A 16,667-nucleotide genomic window follows, 5' to 3' on the forward strand; every position below is an offset into this window, starting at 1 on the left:
CATAATTCTTAAAAATAACAAAAAATAAATTTTTGTGGGGAAGCACAAAAATATATATTAAAAAAATATTAAAATGATAAAGGGTAATAAAATAAATAGACGCCAAAAATAATGGAAATAAAATTTCTACTAACACAGAAACAGATACTGAAAGACATGAAATATATATATATACATATATCACTTTTCTTGCTTTTAATTTGAAGAATTTGTCTATAATTTTCTAATAATCTAATTCTTGTACTACATCATTTTCAATGAATGATAGTGAAATTCATTTAAATGCGATTGACTCATGGTATTTCGTAAATAATTCTTGACACATTTTAAAACGGAAAACAATCTCTCTCCGCGTGCATTGCAAATTGGCATGGTGAGAAAAATGTTTTAAATTGTTTTCACTTTGGGAAATGTTGATTGTAGGCTATAAAAAATAAATTTATACATATCAGTTGGGGTTAAAATTTTTTCGTTTTTTTTTTTTTCTTTTGTATATTTAATCTATCGAGCGTCGGCTGTCTAGCCGCTGTCTGGATAAAGTCGAATACAATTTGCTGACGAAAAATTAACAGAACGTTCGTCAACCGGTTTGGTATGTTTTTCCTTTCCCCCGACCCATTCACAGCAGGGGGTAAATTTTCCTGCTTCTCGTCTATAATTTCCCCCTAAACATCTCGGATTTTGAATGGTATTGCGTGATCATTCAAGTAATAAATCTATCAGCGTATGGTAATTGCCTTGTGGTTTTTCAACTAAGAATTTGGTTTTCGCTTTGAGAACCGCTTCCTCTTTTAGTGCGACGTGTTTGCAGAGAATATAATTTGTTTAAAATAATCGCATCATATGATCTTATAAACTTTCATAAGTAATAGAAAAATTTGTTTAATAAATGATATAGAGAAATTATCACTAATCGAAATGCATAACGAATATAATACATTCTTCTACTGACATTAAAAAAATTTTACTTCAATTTCTTCCAATTTTTAGTTTCAAGCAAATAAGTTTTTAATTTCACTCACATATTTAGTATTTGAAATGAGAATAGCATGATATATATATAAATGAATATATTGTTCTCTGATTAAAATATGTAATAAAAAATTTATTATTAGTTAATAATCTATAATAATAAAATTACTACATTTATTTCGAAAAAATATAATCTGTCATTGAAAATTTTAGAATAAAAAATTTGTATGATTTTCTGTTTCAGATTCCTGTTTTCCATTTCATTTTTTTTTTTTTTAAAGTTCTGAAAATATTAAAACAATTTTTTGTCAATAGCAGGTGAATATTTTGTTCATAACATTTTAAATTTTTATTTAAAAATATTATCAATATAAATATATTTGACGAAATAATTAGGATAATAAGTTAAGTCAAGATAATAAGTTTTTAAAGTTTATTTTAATACTAAAATAAGAACACATGTTAATACTTTTTACTCGCAAAGCTTATTTCATATCAAAGTTATCATTTTCTTTTATTAGTAAGTGAATATTTTAAATATCAGTTTCTTATATCATTTATAAACTTGTCGCAAATCTTGGTAAAAATTACTCATGTAATCGGCGTTAATCAGCACCAGAAATGTTTTCATAAATCCATGTGTTTTCTTTCCTACAAATATTGTAATGAACTTTTCCTCCATTTAATTATTTTAATGAAATCAAAATTTCAAATCTATTTATTTTTTTAAATTATAATATTAAGATTTTTTTTTTTTTTGTGAAAATTTGAGAAATTTTGTGGATAAAAATGAGACTTATCTGCATATACCGAACAATCAAGAATTGTCCCTTTTAGAACGTTGCTTCCATGCACTTCATGTCTGAACAATTCAAACGAGTTACATCAGCAGTATTTATAAGTTATTTCACTGCATGTGAATTTCAAAAGACGGATACACAACGAAATAAAAAAAGAGGGAGGGGGATTCTAGAGCATGCACGTTTTTTTTAAACTTCAGCAGCATTTAAAGCACATGACTGAAAAATAAGGTTTTTTTTTTTTTTTTTTCATTGCAACAATAAAAATCATGGCTACAAATTTTGAAACGTTGATTAAAATAAAATAAATTATAGATGTTAATGAATCTGAAACGGTTTTTCCAGTTTATGAAAAGTGGCGTAGTGTTTTATTTAAAGGTTCTTATCATCCGGTCAAAACAGCTGGATGGGAGGAAAGTGCTTAACAATGACATTACATAGTAAGAAGGTTGTGCTACATCAGAGATATCGAAGCTTAGTTAATATTTTATATATGTAAAAAAAAAACAAATAGAAAAATAGAGAATTTTTACATTATAGAATTAATTGACAAAGACTGGGTCAGAGAAACATGTTGGTGTGGTAAAGCAGCAAGTTATTGGTGGTCTAGTCACAGATGACTTGCCGGGGTCTTCTGATATTAAAATATTCTTATCACCTGCAACTTTATTTTTTATCAAAACAAAAATAGCATCCACAAATAGATTTTTAAAAAAGTCAAAAGCTAATAATTTTACAAATTATTAATTTTAAAACATAATAAAAATATTAATTCAAATTTTCCCGTGGTGACTCGAAGGAAAGTAAATTAAGTAATTTGAAATATCTATATTGGCGGCGTCCTGGCATAGGGATAGCACATCTTCCCAAAGATCTGGGAGTCCCGGATTCGGGCATAGTTGTTCTTCGCCCTGTGTTCTGTCTGTGAGGTGTGCAAAAGACCCCCCCCCCTGTAAAAAGGGGTTGTGCAAACGATTGTGGGAGTGTCATCTTCACATGAGCTAGAAGTCAAACTTCAGTCCTCATGTACTAAGGGGTCTTTACCCTCAGAAGCTACTGCACCCCTCTTTCCATTGCAACGCGAACACGACATCATCATCATCAAATATCTATATTAATTCATTTTAAGTATGTTTGACATCATTATATTTTATGATGGATGTGACGATTTGGGTTCATTGTTGCTACTATCATTTAAACCATTTTTTTTTTCCATTGCTGATAACAAAATATGATCCAACTTATTTTTTAATGTTCAGTATGTTTCGGTGCTTTGCTTTTATTAAAAGTTTTGTTATACTTTAAATAAGATTCAACTGCAGAATCAGGCATTGGTGAAAAAATTTTAAAGTTCGCCCATTTTCAAAAACTGCTATTGATGCCTTAGGAGGTGCATTAGAAATAATTTTCCTATAGGAAGCAATTTTTTTATTGGAAAAATTTTCAATAATATCTAATCAATAGCCAACTTTCACTCAGAATATAAAATAAATTTAATAAAAAAAATTCATTTGCATTTTATTAATAAACAGAAAAATTAACTTTTCATTTAATTGTTATTTTTTATATTTTAGTCATTCATTATTATTAAATACATTAAGACGTTCATCTTTAAATCTACCATGAAGCAATATAACTTTAATATAATAAATTTGAAGATCAAAAATAGCAAAGCACTCATTATGTTTGACCTAAAATCTAAAACTGAATAAAAAACAAGGCTTAAAATACTTTTATTCATATATTATTGCTATATTGCTCACATTTATTCTATAAAAAAGACAGCACTTTCAAGAGTGATAAACTAACCTTTTGGATCCCAAACTGATAAGTTTCAAGAATTGAAAAGATAAAAAGAAATATTCTGAACACTCTTTCGGAATCCATTCGAGTCCTGTTGAATGCCAAGCAAGGGAAAATATGCTTCCTTTCAACACAGGATTCTTACTTCTGATGTACAATCTGCCTGACACATGTTCTATGTAACCAATTTTGCGACGCAAATATTTCTTGAATATGCTGCAGTCCCCAGATGTAACGATTTTCTAAATAACATAGCTTGGGCGTCTTTCAACAGTAAACTTACAGACATTTTACTGATTGCTTTGACTGTAGAATTTCTATTAACAATACAGACAAGTTGAAAGACTACTTTCACATAGAGAAACACATGCACCGTTTTACGCAAGGCACAAATACTAACAACAGAATGGAACCGATTTATGGGGAATGTACGAGTTTTTGAGTTCTATACTAATATTTTCATTTTCTATAATGATAGAAAATAATTACCAAATTCCATTTATTTTTGATACTTCACAAAGAATGAATGCAAACTATTTCTGATGAAATATTTTTAATAATCACTAAATTATTTTTAAAAAAGTATTTCTAATAAAAATTGAATAGATTCTCTGCAATACTGTGTGTGTTATATTTATTATTCATAGAAACTGCAATACTCTTAAAATTTCCTTCAAGAAGGCATTTTATAATATTTATATATTTCAGTTCATCAATAGTTATATTGTAAATATATGGAAAACAGTGTCACCTGCTACGTAGTAACTTTTATTTATAATGACATTCATTTAAATTGACAAGTTTGCATATAAATCAATTCTTATTGTTAAGTTCTGAACCACAACATTAAGTTATGATAAGTACAAATAATTAGAAATTGTATCAGCCTTTAATGCATTTATTTATTTTCATATTTAATACTGTTTCAATGCAAGCAATAATTTAATTGCACAGTTCCATTTATTCATTACATTTTTCAAAGCAATATGAATTAAATATTTTCCTTTATTATCGAATTTTGTTGAATATAATAAATAAGTGCTTCTATAATAATTTTCCATTTTATTTAATTTTCTTTATTTCAGATGCGTAACTTTTGTCAATAGTTTTTATTATTATGTAATTTTTTATTACTGTGTTTGTGTAAAATTTCTTACCATTTGAAGGTGGTTTTTATATATATTTTAAATATATGTAATTATGTATTTAAAAAAATATAATTTTTTGAAAATATTTTTTTTCGCATATAAAAGAGAGTTTTGTTTTTCTGTCTGACCCCCCACCCCACCCCACCCCCAAAAAGAAAAAAATGAATTAAAGTATGTAAAAGGCATTAAACAACGCTAGTATTAAAATATAGTGAAAAAATATTAAACTATGAAAAATCTTAAAAGTGGCTAATTTTATCAAGATACTTTAAATAAAAACATTTATATATACATATATATATAATGAAGAATTAGAGACAATGTCTGAATTCGGTGAAGAAAACAAACAGTGTCAACTAATAAAACTAGATGCTAAGGGCAAAATTATTCTTGATGACAGTAATAAATCTTCATTTTGTAATGAATCTCTAAATGATTCTAGAAACATTATAGATAGGAAAACGAATATCAGTTTTAAAAATGATGTGTATGGTTTTGAGGGAATAACAACTTCCGCAGAAACCAAAATCAAGATTTTTTTTTTCTTTTTTTTTTCTCGCGGCTTCATTTTTTATTCCAATTTCTGCTCTTCTTATTAAGAAAAGTTTCTCTCACAATTAAAGACTTACGTTTTGGAGCCACAAAACGCGATACGAAATCTCCAATTACATTGATGTCAAAGCAAAAATATGGCTGCGAATTAAGACAGGGTTTCGTAAACAGGAGCTAAGAATAACACGTGACTTACCCGCACGTGTTTATTGATTTTCCGTTATCGATTTTCCGTTTTCCGGGGATTTCTGGAAAGATTTATTTCATATTTAATTTATATTCTTTCTCGTGAACGAAATCAGTGGCCGCTTCTTGACTGCAATACATAAACATAATTTTTTTATGTCAAAAGTTTGCTCGATATATAGAAATTATATTTGTTCGATATATTATATATGTATACACACAAAAATGAAATTAGCAGCGAAGAACATACAAAATTTGTTTTCTAACAAAATACATTTCTTCGCAAAAAAATGCTGATTAAAACATTTTCTTTTAGAAAGCAAAATAATAAAAATACACATTACATTTATAAAATATCATCAGAATATAAAATGTCCCGAATTATTTAAAACTCTTTAAAGAATCACATTCAATAATTTTAATTTAAAAACAAATATATCATGCGTTTAAAATCCTTGAAGCCAACACTTTTTAAACTCTTATTAATATTGCAAAAAAGCATTTTTTTTTTTGTTTGCTTGTTTCATGGTTCCTTAAATTAGCTTTCACCATATTATATATTTGCTCTAAATTACAAATACAGAATTGCAACAGTTGCCTGAAGAATTTTTAAAAACGTTGATTGTTTGAAGAAAACAAAGTACAATGTTTTTCTGTAACACTTGATAATGTTTTTATAACAGAAGATTACAAATTTGAAACTATTTCTCATTGTGTTGAAGCTCGAAATAAAATAGTTCATCTAAATTTCAAAGAAACACTGTGGGAACGGAACTTTCTTTATGGGATAAATTCGAGCTATTTTATATATAATTTAAAATTTATTCCTTAGCAAAAAAAAAAAAAAAAAAAAAAAAAAAGTCACATTCCAATATCACATCAAAATATTTGTTTAGGAGTGAAATGTAAATGAATTTAATTGATTGCAAAGTAAAAATATTATTTCATTGCAGAAAAGAAAAGCATTTTCATTAATCAAACATAATCTCATGTTATTTATATAAAAAATGAAAATATTTTGCGGCATATAGCATATATTTACGATTTTTAAATCCATCTGAATAGCATAAATCTATTTGTAAACGATTTCTGACACATATACATGGTTTTTCTTTTACAGAGATGATAAAGCATATTTAAGATAATTTTTCATGAAAAGATCTCTCAACATGTAGCTGGATTTTTCTTTAGTGTCAATGGTAATCCGCAGTAAATGGTTTCTATGAAACATTTCAATTTTATCGTCACAATCTTGCAGCTTTTCTTTTGTATGAACGCGATAACGTTCATACAAAAATGAATGAACTTTTTAATGAATGATATGAATAATAAATAAGTTAAATAAATAAAAATGAATGAAATGAATAATTTAAATAAAATGAATTGAAATGAATAATTTAAATAAAATGAATTGAAATGAAAATGAAAAATTTTCATTGACATGAAATGAATTTTTTAATGAATTAATGAATTAAATGAATTTTTTAGAAAAAGTTTAAACTCTTCCCAGACACATAGTTCTTTTTTTTTTTTACCATAACGTCTATTTAAATCAGTTAAAAAAAAATATGACGCTGCGTACTTTAGAAATGTATGGTTTTCTCTTATAAGAACACGGAAGTATTGTTTTAAATTAGATTGTAGACAAAAGTACTTATTACATAAGTCCCACACAGTACTTTTTTCTTACGTGTGAGAACAGTAACGCGGATTTAAATTCGTTTTCCGGGAAAATTCCTTGTTGCATGTTACATTTTTAAGCTTTCTATTTTTAAGATATAAATATGCATGTAGGTACTCGCTTTTTTGTGTTGGTTATTTTATTTATTTATTTATTCATTATTATTTTTTTTTCTTCTTATTTTGTAGTCGAGCATGGATCTTTTAACGTTTCCATATCAAGTAACAAAATATCTCCTCAAAGTTATTTTGTTTTCTAATCTCTGAATAAAATTTTATTTTAAATACTTTTAGTAATAAATATTTTATATTGAATATTTTCAGTTAAAAAAAATTATTTTATTTTCATACCGAAAATTGCTTATTTAAATATTTTTCTTCCACACTTTTGCCTGATATTCCTGAAATCGTAGGTGCACCTTATTAATTTTTAGTAAAAATGCATATTAAAAGAACTAAATTGCTATTACTAAGTTAAATAATACTTTATTTATTTATTTTAAATATGAGTTATTAAATATAATACTGCTAAAAATAATAATTTAAAATTATTTAATAGATTAAATTATTTATTTAAATATTATTGAGTAAGTTAAATATTTTTATATAAAACAGTTTTTAAACAAAGGTTGTTGAGTTGAGTAACAAATTGAAATAACAGAAATATTTCCTGATACTGAATGATAAAAACTAAGTTATGAAACAAAATTTTTAAAAACGTTATACAATTTCATAAAGATTAATGAGTGGAGCAATATAGAAATATTGAAATTATTACTTAAAATTTGATCAATCTGCTTACATAATTATGCAAAACCATACAGCTATCAAATCAAGAAGATTAAAAATAAAATATAATGTTTAAATCAACTACCACTATAATTACCAAAGGAAAACTAATAAAAAGCATCAAAGTGTTATTTTGACGATGGTTTTAACAATAGGAAAAATTTGTAAGATATAAGTATAACATATGGCAAAGCTTTCACTTGTAAGGTTTTAAATGATATAATTGCTAAACATAACATTTCATGCCAATTTATATTTATTATTGGTATATTAAAAATGTGTTCTGCTCTGGTTATTAAACTTTTAACAAAATAATCATTTTAAAAGATTCATGGAATTTAACTTATTAGAAAGAGAAAGAGTTAATATGTATCAAATGTATGATTAATGAATAAATATTTCACAGATTTATACCAAAATCGCAATCATTGTTTTAATGACCCTGCGGAAAAAAGTAAAATCTTATTATTTCTGACAATTAAAATTGATATAATAGACTAGAAACTATTACGATATACACACATGTATATATATATATATATATCGCGATAATGTTTTGTCTATTATGATGCAATTATATAATTGCTCCGATATCCAAATCAAATTGAATTTATATTCATTATTATTATATTCACGATATTCAAATAGTATAAATTATCTTTTTTATATTTTCATGAACATTTGTTATTAATTTAAATTTTATACGAAAATAATTAATACAACAAATCAACATAAACTATTAAGAACTTTGCTTACCTCTTTCAAAGCAGGTTGAGTTTTTACACGTTACAGTATTTTCAACGATTCGCAACTGCTTCTGTTGAAGGGGAAAATATATATATATATATATTTGTTCTTATTCCTATCTTGAACCGTTGATAAGAGTTAGAGATATCTGTTTAATAGGAGTTGAAGGGATAGAGTGATATAAAGCCACTGAATTTCCCTCGGACATAAATTTAGGAGAGCCAACCTACTTTAACTCCCTTTTCACAAATATAGAGGCATCATCAAATTGCAAGAACCTTCCAGCTACTATATGTGCCCCAGTGTAGAAAAAAGAAACAGCTCATGTTGACTCAGCTTCGTTTACTGTTAATGCTTCTGAACATTAATAAAAAGATTTTATTCGTAATGTGCGCACATTTTATTCACGTTGAGGCAGCTTTCTTTACTGTTAGTGCTTTTGAATATTGTTAAAAAGATTTTATTCGCGAAGTGCGGACATTTTACTTAGGAGGACGAACACACAGGAAAGACAAAACTATATATTTTTTCTAGCATTATGTATACTAAAAAAAAGCGTATATAAAAAGCATATATAGTTCTTTAAAAATACTGAGCCTTCCTTTTTAAAGATGCCATTTTTCTGAAACATTCGGCATGCTTTTAGAATATTTGATACCGACAAAAATAAAAAAAAAGCATATTTTCAACGACAATAACAAAAGATAAAACAAATTCCCAAACCTTTTTCTTCTTCCAAGGAATGAATTGTTCGCGCTAAATCATAAGACTGTGACAGTTTCTGAAACAATCTAATATTTGAATATTATAAATATTAACACATCATACATAACACAAACTTATGATACACAACAGGTATTGATTATGACGCGTATCCACATTTAAAGAGACTAAGATTTCAAAATTTCTAGAATGAAAATGTTTCATCTTTTAAATGTAATTGGCTAGATTTAAATACTTGCAAAATCCCTTTGAATCCAAATACTATTTGCAGAAGAAAAAAAAAAGTAAAAAATTTCATAATCAACCACGAGTATCACTCATGTGATTTTTATTTCGAAATAATAAACTTTTTGCAACTTTTTTGTAATATATATTTTGATGAAAGTTATTATACGAAGCGCACTTTTTAATTTGTTTTTCTATGTTGAAAATAAACCCTAAGATTAATGTCTCAAGGTTTTTTTTATATAGAATATAGAAAAATTGTATATTTAATTTTGTTAAGTGCGTTTTCAGAAAATTTCAACTAGGAGCATTCAAATAATTATATATTCCTTATTTACTTAAAAATATTAAATTAATAAGAAAATGGTAAGCTTCAAAATTAAAATTATCGTTCCATTTTTTAATTATTATTAATTGTCATAAATTAGTTCAATTTTTCAATTTACGTGCAAAAAACTATAAAACGAATTCTCTTTAAATTATTAAAAAATGGCAGTGTATAAATATTTATGACAGATGAGAAAAATTGTATATTTAATTTTAAATAACTGTGTTGGTTTGTCTCTGCATTTTAAAATATGTGCAAAAGCTGGCATCTTCAAAAATTCAACAAAAAGAAAATCTTGTGAGCATAAAATACTTTAATGGAAATGTAGACGGATAGGAAACAAAAATACACAGAAATCTCTATGTCAAAAAATGTCATCCCCTAGGCCTAAGGTCAAGGGTGAGGTCAATGTCCCACTCTTTTGTAGGTGCAGGGAATGGAGGGGGATCTTTTTTTCTTTATCCTATGTTAGCTGAGAATTGTTGACCTGTGAGTCAGTTAGCCAACTAAAAGAAAAATGGATCTTATGGATCTGCAAATTTGAAATAAATAAATCCTAGAAATATTCTGAAATTTGACAGAATTTTAATTTTAATGCGTTCAAGCACACTATCCTAGTAAATCAAATAAATAAAAGAAGTCACTGATTTGTTCCAGAAAAAAAAAAGCATTTTGATCGTTCCGATATGCCAATCTCCCTCAGTTAATAATAAACAAATCATATGATGCTGCTAACCATATTGTAATTTATGTGGAACAAGTAGTTTTGATATTGCGTTTTTTTCCCCAAGATTTTATAATTTTGGATATCTTAGAAATTCCCTGAATATCACTACTTTCGGAATTATCTATTTATTTATTTTTGGTTTTTCCATTGAAAGTTATTTTTCTCTACGTTTCGTTTCGTTTGACTCTTTTCATTATCATTTAATTTCTTTCTTTCTTTTTTTTTTTCTTTTCTGAGTAAAGAGTGGAAAAAATTGTGAACAAGTCTACAAGTTTCAGAAAGCAAAGTGATATAATTAGCCAGGTTAAAAACTTTTAAATTTTGATAAATTGTAACATGGGAATGAATTTTATGAATGATTGGACATTCGTTGAATAATGTTCAGTTTTCGGATATCATGGAAATTTTGCTGTAACGCGTTAAAGATCTGAGGTCTAGGTCAGTCCATTCTGATGTCATTTAAAACTAGAATGCATTAATGTTATAAGTAAAATTTAACCTAAAGAATAATTTTTTTTTTGCATTTTTAAATATGTCTCATGTTTCATTTATGTCTCAGCGCCAATAAAATTAACTAAATCAGCTCAATCGGGCATATTGATTTTTCACTGATATTATATTAAATATTATAAGACATTTTATAAAAATTTAAAAATTTGAAATAACAAATTCATGAAATGTCTAGTTAAAAAAACAAAACATGAGTAAAATGCTATATTATGTTATAAAAGAGGAAGAAAATTTACAAATAACCCAAGAAGAATGATTTAAAATAGCAAATTTATGAAATGTGCAGTTAAAAAAACATGAGTAAAATACTTTATCACCTCAAAAGTTTAGAATTCATTTCAACAATTATAACACAATTTTTCAATGTATAGCAAAATAAAATTTTCATGATTATCAGAAATAATTTCATATCCTAACAAAAGAAAATTATACAGATAATGGCTCAATCTTTGTGAAGATGATAGACAACATGTCTTTCCTTACTTTTAATTCTTCAACTATAAAATTTATTTTTAATTTAACTAGAGAAAGACATTTAGCATTATTTAATAAAAAATACATTTTTTTAAATGTGACATAATTTAAAATTTCATACTTTCCTTGAATTATGAGGGTTTGCATAGTAAATTTCAACACATACTGTAAAGGTTGTTTATGAAAATTATTTAGAAATATTTATCATTTGCTGCTAACAGAATAATAATAACAATACAGAATATTATATCCAGCAGGGTGCAGTTTAAAATCTTCTGAAGCAGTATATTCACTCAGTCTAAACTTTAATTGATATTATTTATTCTCAAATTTAAAAATAGATTTTCATAAGTATAAATTCATTAATATTTTGGAAGCTGAATGTAAAAATGATTATTACTGCAAGCTTTTTAAGTAGAATTAAGTTAAAATGTGGAAAAATACTTGCTTAATTTTATTCAAAAAAAGTTTTATAATTCTGCAACCAATATAATATATAATACTGTAAACAATAATTTTTGTAAACACACCCAAAAAAACACATTTTGAAAAACACATCAAAGTAAAATGAAGAAAATGTTACTTTAAATTGAAAAAATAAGATATTTAAAGAAGTCACTTTTCCTCCAAGATTTTCTTGCCCCACTAGTATAAATATTATCAAACAATTTCTTTTATTCCAAATTCTTAAAATCTAGTGTACATAAAGATGCATTTACAACTTTTTTAAAAAAATCTCATCTGAACAATAAAAAAATAAAATATTGAATACCTTATTTAAAATCTTTAAACACCACCAACAAAAAAAAAAAAAAAATGAATTTTAATAGCAAGAGATTACTGAAATTTTTCAAGTAATAAATAAAATAAGGTAATTCATGAAAATTCTAATTCATTTGAATTTTTCCTCATTCTTTTCAATTTTTCCTGAACAATCTCATTTTATAGCAAAATAATATAAAAAAATACAGTTGCTCATAAAAAGTATTACAGAGAAAAAAGTTTATTTAAATACATCTAAACATAAAAAGATTTATTTTGTTAAACCTCTTTATGTTTAACAGTTATAAGATAAAAAGATGATGTTGTACACAATTGAAACATTTGAAGTAAGTTCAGTTTTTAATCTACAAACTAAAAGTTGATAAAAAGTTCTTCTATTGGAAAGATAATTTTATAGAATAAATATAATTGTTATATGCCTTATATTTAATTTAAGGAGAGATATTTCTCATTTATTTTAAACAACCATATAGAGTAGTTCAAAATATCCAACAGCTCACTCAATAAAATATCTTTTATACCTTTTAGTATTTTTAAGACATTAATTATTCAATAAAACTCTAAAAAACCATTTTGTAATATTATTTTATTCAACTAAATGTATTTCAAACCATTTCAATATCGGCTGAATAATAAATAAAGATTCTATATTGAAATTCCTGTTTCAGAATGCATAATTCACAAAAGTTAACATTTGCAACAATGACACTCTATTAATGGCAATAAAACATTCATTTTATTAAATGAACATCTACTTTTCTATAAAGAATTGAATGCAGATTATTTATCTTAAATTTTATTCACAAAATTAAAATGCTGAATTCAAACGTTTCTGTATTGATTAGAAAGATATATAAAATTATTAGAAATGTTTAGACATTACTATCTGGAATTTCCAGGCTGAATTCAAGATGTAAAATTTATTAGATATCAAATATTTTTAATTGGAATACTTTTTAGTGAGTATTTTCTGTTTATATTGATTTGCTGGTATTTATAGACTACAGCCTACTTAATCAAAGAACAGAAAGTGCCCGCTTTAAAAAAAAGTGTTTTGAGGATTTAAAACAGAAATTTTTCTAAAAGAAGATCTAATGTTTCAAGGCCTAATTGATAGGCTCAAAATTTTATTGTTGTCATTTTACTGTTGTTTTTTTTCCTTTGCTCTTATTGAAACCTACGGATTTGGGTTTAATAAAATTAAAATCAAATATTACATTCTTAATTTTTAAAAGGATTAATTCATTTAAAAAATGTGATGAAATTATTTAGGCCTCAGTTCAGATTTTTTGATGTATTATTGCAAAAATACAATCATTGGTGGATACAGACTAACATTTTAGGGCATCATGCTCAAGAATGCTATCTCGGATATGGACATTTTCCGAAGTTGCTTGAAGGACAATAAATAGCATCAAATCGACAGGGAACAAAGTGCTTAGGACTAATTTATGCCATATGTTTTTATTTTAAATACAAAATTACGGCTGATAATTTCAATCTTTTGTTAATTAATTTCGTAGGAAATGAAAAGAAATATTGGTGAAAATCGTTTCTTACAATTTCCATGATTGTCAACTGACATTAATTTTACCCCAAACTATATCCATATAGTATCTTTATATATAACATATCGAGTACATGCAAAAGGGATTATTAATCCGTGTAAACTTAAAAAATTCATAATAAAAGAAGTAATGATTGGAAAAAAATTTCAGTGATTTAAAAAAAAATTATTATATTTGCGCAAATATAATCAGAGGAGCATTGAATTTTTTTTCTCCCTCCCACTTATAAAAATGCTTCCAAAAGTAACCAAAAGATGGCGCTCACATGCGAAATTTGGATGTTTTATGCAAATCAGGCGAGGATGAATAAAACTCCTGGCTGGAAATGGATTCGCATTCGATCATGACAGTCACCAATTATTATTTCATTGATTAAAACACATTAGAGTAAAACGTCACACACTTTAAAATGAAAAAATAAAATATTTAAAGAAGAACCCATTTTTGCTCTGAGATTTTAAGATTTAAAAGCATGTTTTTCAGAATTTGAAACATATATGTATATATTTTTTCTAAAAAATCTGGAATTTCAAAGTTTAATTGAAAGGTTTAAAATTTTACTATTGTTTATTGTTTTTTACTCTATTGAACTCTAAGGATGTGGCCTTTATACACAAAATTTAATATTATATTATTTAACCTATAAAAAGAATCCATTAAATTTTGTATACTTATACTCAGAATTTTTGTTTAAAAATTCTGCACCAAAACAGAAAGCAGAGCAGATCTGTTTACCAATCTTTGCCAAACCATAAAAAATGCGCCAAATATTAATTAATGACTCCGGTTAGTTTACCATTTTGACAATTTATTGTTTTAAAAAAATTACAGTTTGATGATCATACCATATTATTTTGTTTTGCCTCGTTATTATTCTATTTTATATTAGTTGCTATAAAATAAAAATCATCCGAAAAATTCGAATTTAAAATAACAATTAAAAAATTTGACAGTATTGAAAAACCGCAGCTATGTATGTCACTTTATTTTATTATATTTGGCAAGACAAAAAAAAAAAAGTGAAATTTTAAATATTTATAAATTTGTCATATATAGAATCTGTATCCTTATACAGCTCTTTTAGAATTGAAATTTCACGTGTGTGTTGGAAATAATTTTACCCATGTAATTTAAGCTAAGAAATTTTTCGTATATGGCATTATTTTGTCTCCTCCGTGAAACGGAGGAAGCCATTTTGAATCCATCATTTCATCACCTGTCTTGCTGCTCCGCAGTCGGACTTCGATCGATATCTGGTGTCTCGTTGCGTAGCGATAAGAGCTAAATTTAGGAAGGAGCTGCATTCCGCATTTCCGGAAGCAGAGTTAGACATCGCAAAGGTTATACTGCAGATTTAAAGGCCACTCTTTTAATAAATTTTTCAATTCAGCTTCACATTTGTAACATTATAAAGATATTAATGATTTATTTTCGGTTAATTTTTTTCACTAACTTAGTTATGTGGTTATTAATATGTATATTTATATTTATTTATTAAGGCTTTCGATTCTGTTGCATCCATTTTTGAACGCACTTTTTTTTAAGCAGGCGTTCGGAATTTATAAATACTTTAATAATTAAGTGACTTTAACAAATTAGCTAGGATCCAAAACAGTTATACTTAATGAAATGAAAATATTACTCTGATATTTTAAAATTCCTGTGATTTTTATTTTTCATAAAATTTATTTGATAAACTAGACTGATAATATTTTTAATTGATCTGTTAACTGCTTATTCAGAAATCAGCCATTGTGCATTTCCCTGGTAATTTATAGTCAATGATTCGATCTTTCATTTAGAAATGAAGAAAATACCGTGTCCCATCCGTATATAAAAATTGAAATATAAAAAGGTAAAATAAATTATAAATAAAATTTCTTTTTTAAATCTAGAAAAGAATAATGGTAACTCTGAATCAATTTACGATGAGATCATTTTCTGATAACACCAGTTTGAGATCAAGCAATTAGAGGGTTTCACCCTCACCTTCGCTTTATTACTGAGTGTTATTGAAGCGTTCTTCTACTATATGAGTGGAATAGAGATCTTAGTGGCACTTATAGGTCTCCGCTGTGTGTAAACTTCTTGTCAGGGTGACAAAATTCAGTTGTCCGTCTTTGTTAATGGCAAATGTCTATGATAATAATAAGCAAAAATACTAGAAGAATAAATTAAAAAAATCTACACAAATGTTACTTTGCAAGTCCTTACCTCCAGATCTGTTTCATTCCACATGCAGAAAAAAAAAAGAGCCCTTCTAAAATCAGAAGGCAGTCTTTCAAGGTAGGTCACCCTTACGTATGCTGGGATAATGGAGGCGGAGGGAAGGGAAGCAGATGGTTGTTTCCTGGCCCTTTGACGGCGGTTACTTCCCCCTTCCTCCCGTCGGGGAGAAATCGAGACTTTCATCCGGAGTAGTCTTACCGCTTCAGAACGGTGATGTGGCGAGTTGGATATTAACGAATATGATGGTTTAAAACCGATCATGAATTTAATATGTTATAAACAATTACAAGTAACAAGTAACAATATACAAGTAATGGCCTAAATTAGCATAATGACTGCATTTGGCGAAATAGTTAATAAGAGAATAAAATGTCGCATTTTCCGCGGTATAACTAAGGCAGGGCGAGTGCCCTAGGTGCCATT

General features: G+C 26.5%; 1 long non-coding RNA gene across 3 annotated transcripts in view; it reads right to left on the bottom strand.

Moving 5' to 3' along the window:
• LOC129959428 (uncharacterized) overlaps window positions 1-16,368 on the bottom strand; it is a 49,002-nt gene extending 32,634 nt beyond the window's left edge. Inside the window, exon 1 of one of the 3 annotated variants that reach the window (XR_008783423.1) lies at window positions 16,230-16,368. This is a non-coding gene — a long non-coding RNA (uncharacterized LOC129959428). Of the gene's footprint in view, window positions 1-8,686; window positions 9,049-16,229 lie in introns of those variants that run through there. The other 2 variants (XR_008783422.1, XR_008783424.1) reach the window with 2 other exon arrangements.
• Window positions 16,369-16,667: the final 299 nt, after the last annotated feature.

Source organism: Argiope bruennichi, chromosome X1 (genome assembly GCF_947563725.1).
Source record: "Argiope bruennichi chromosome X1, qqArgBrue1.1, whole genome shotgun sequence".
Taxonomy (NCBI): domain Eukaryota; kingdom Metazoa; phylum Arthropoda; class Arachnida; order Araneae; family Araneidae; genus Argiope; species Argiope bruennichi.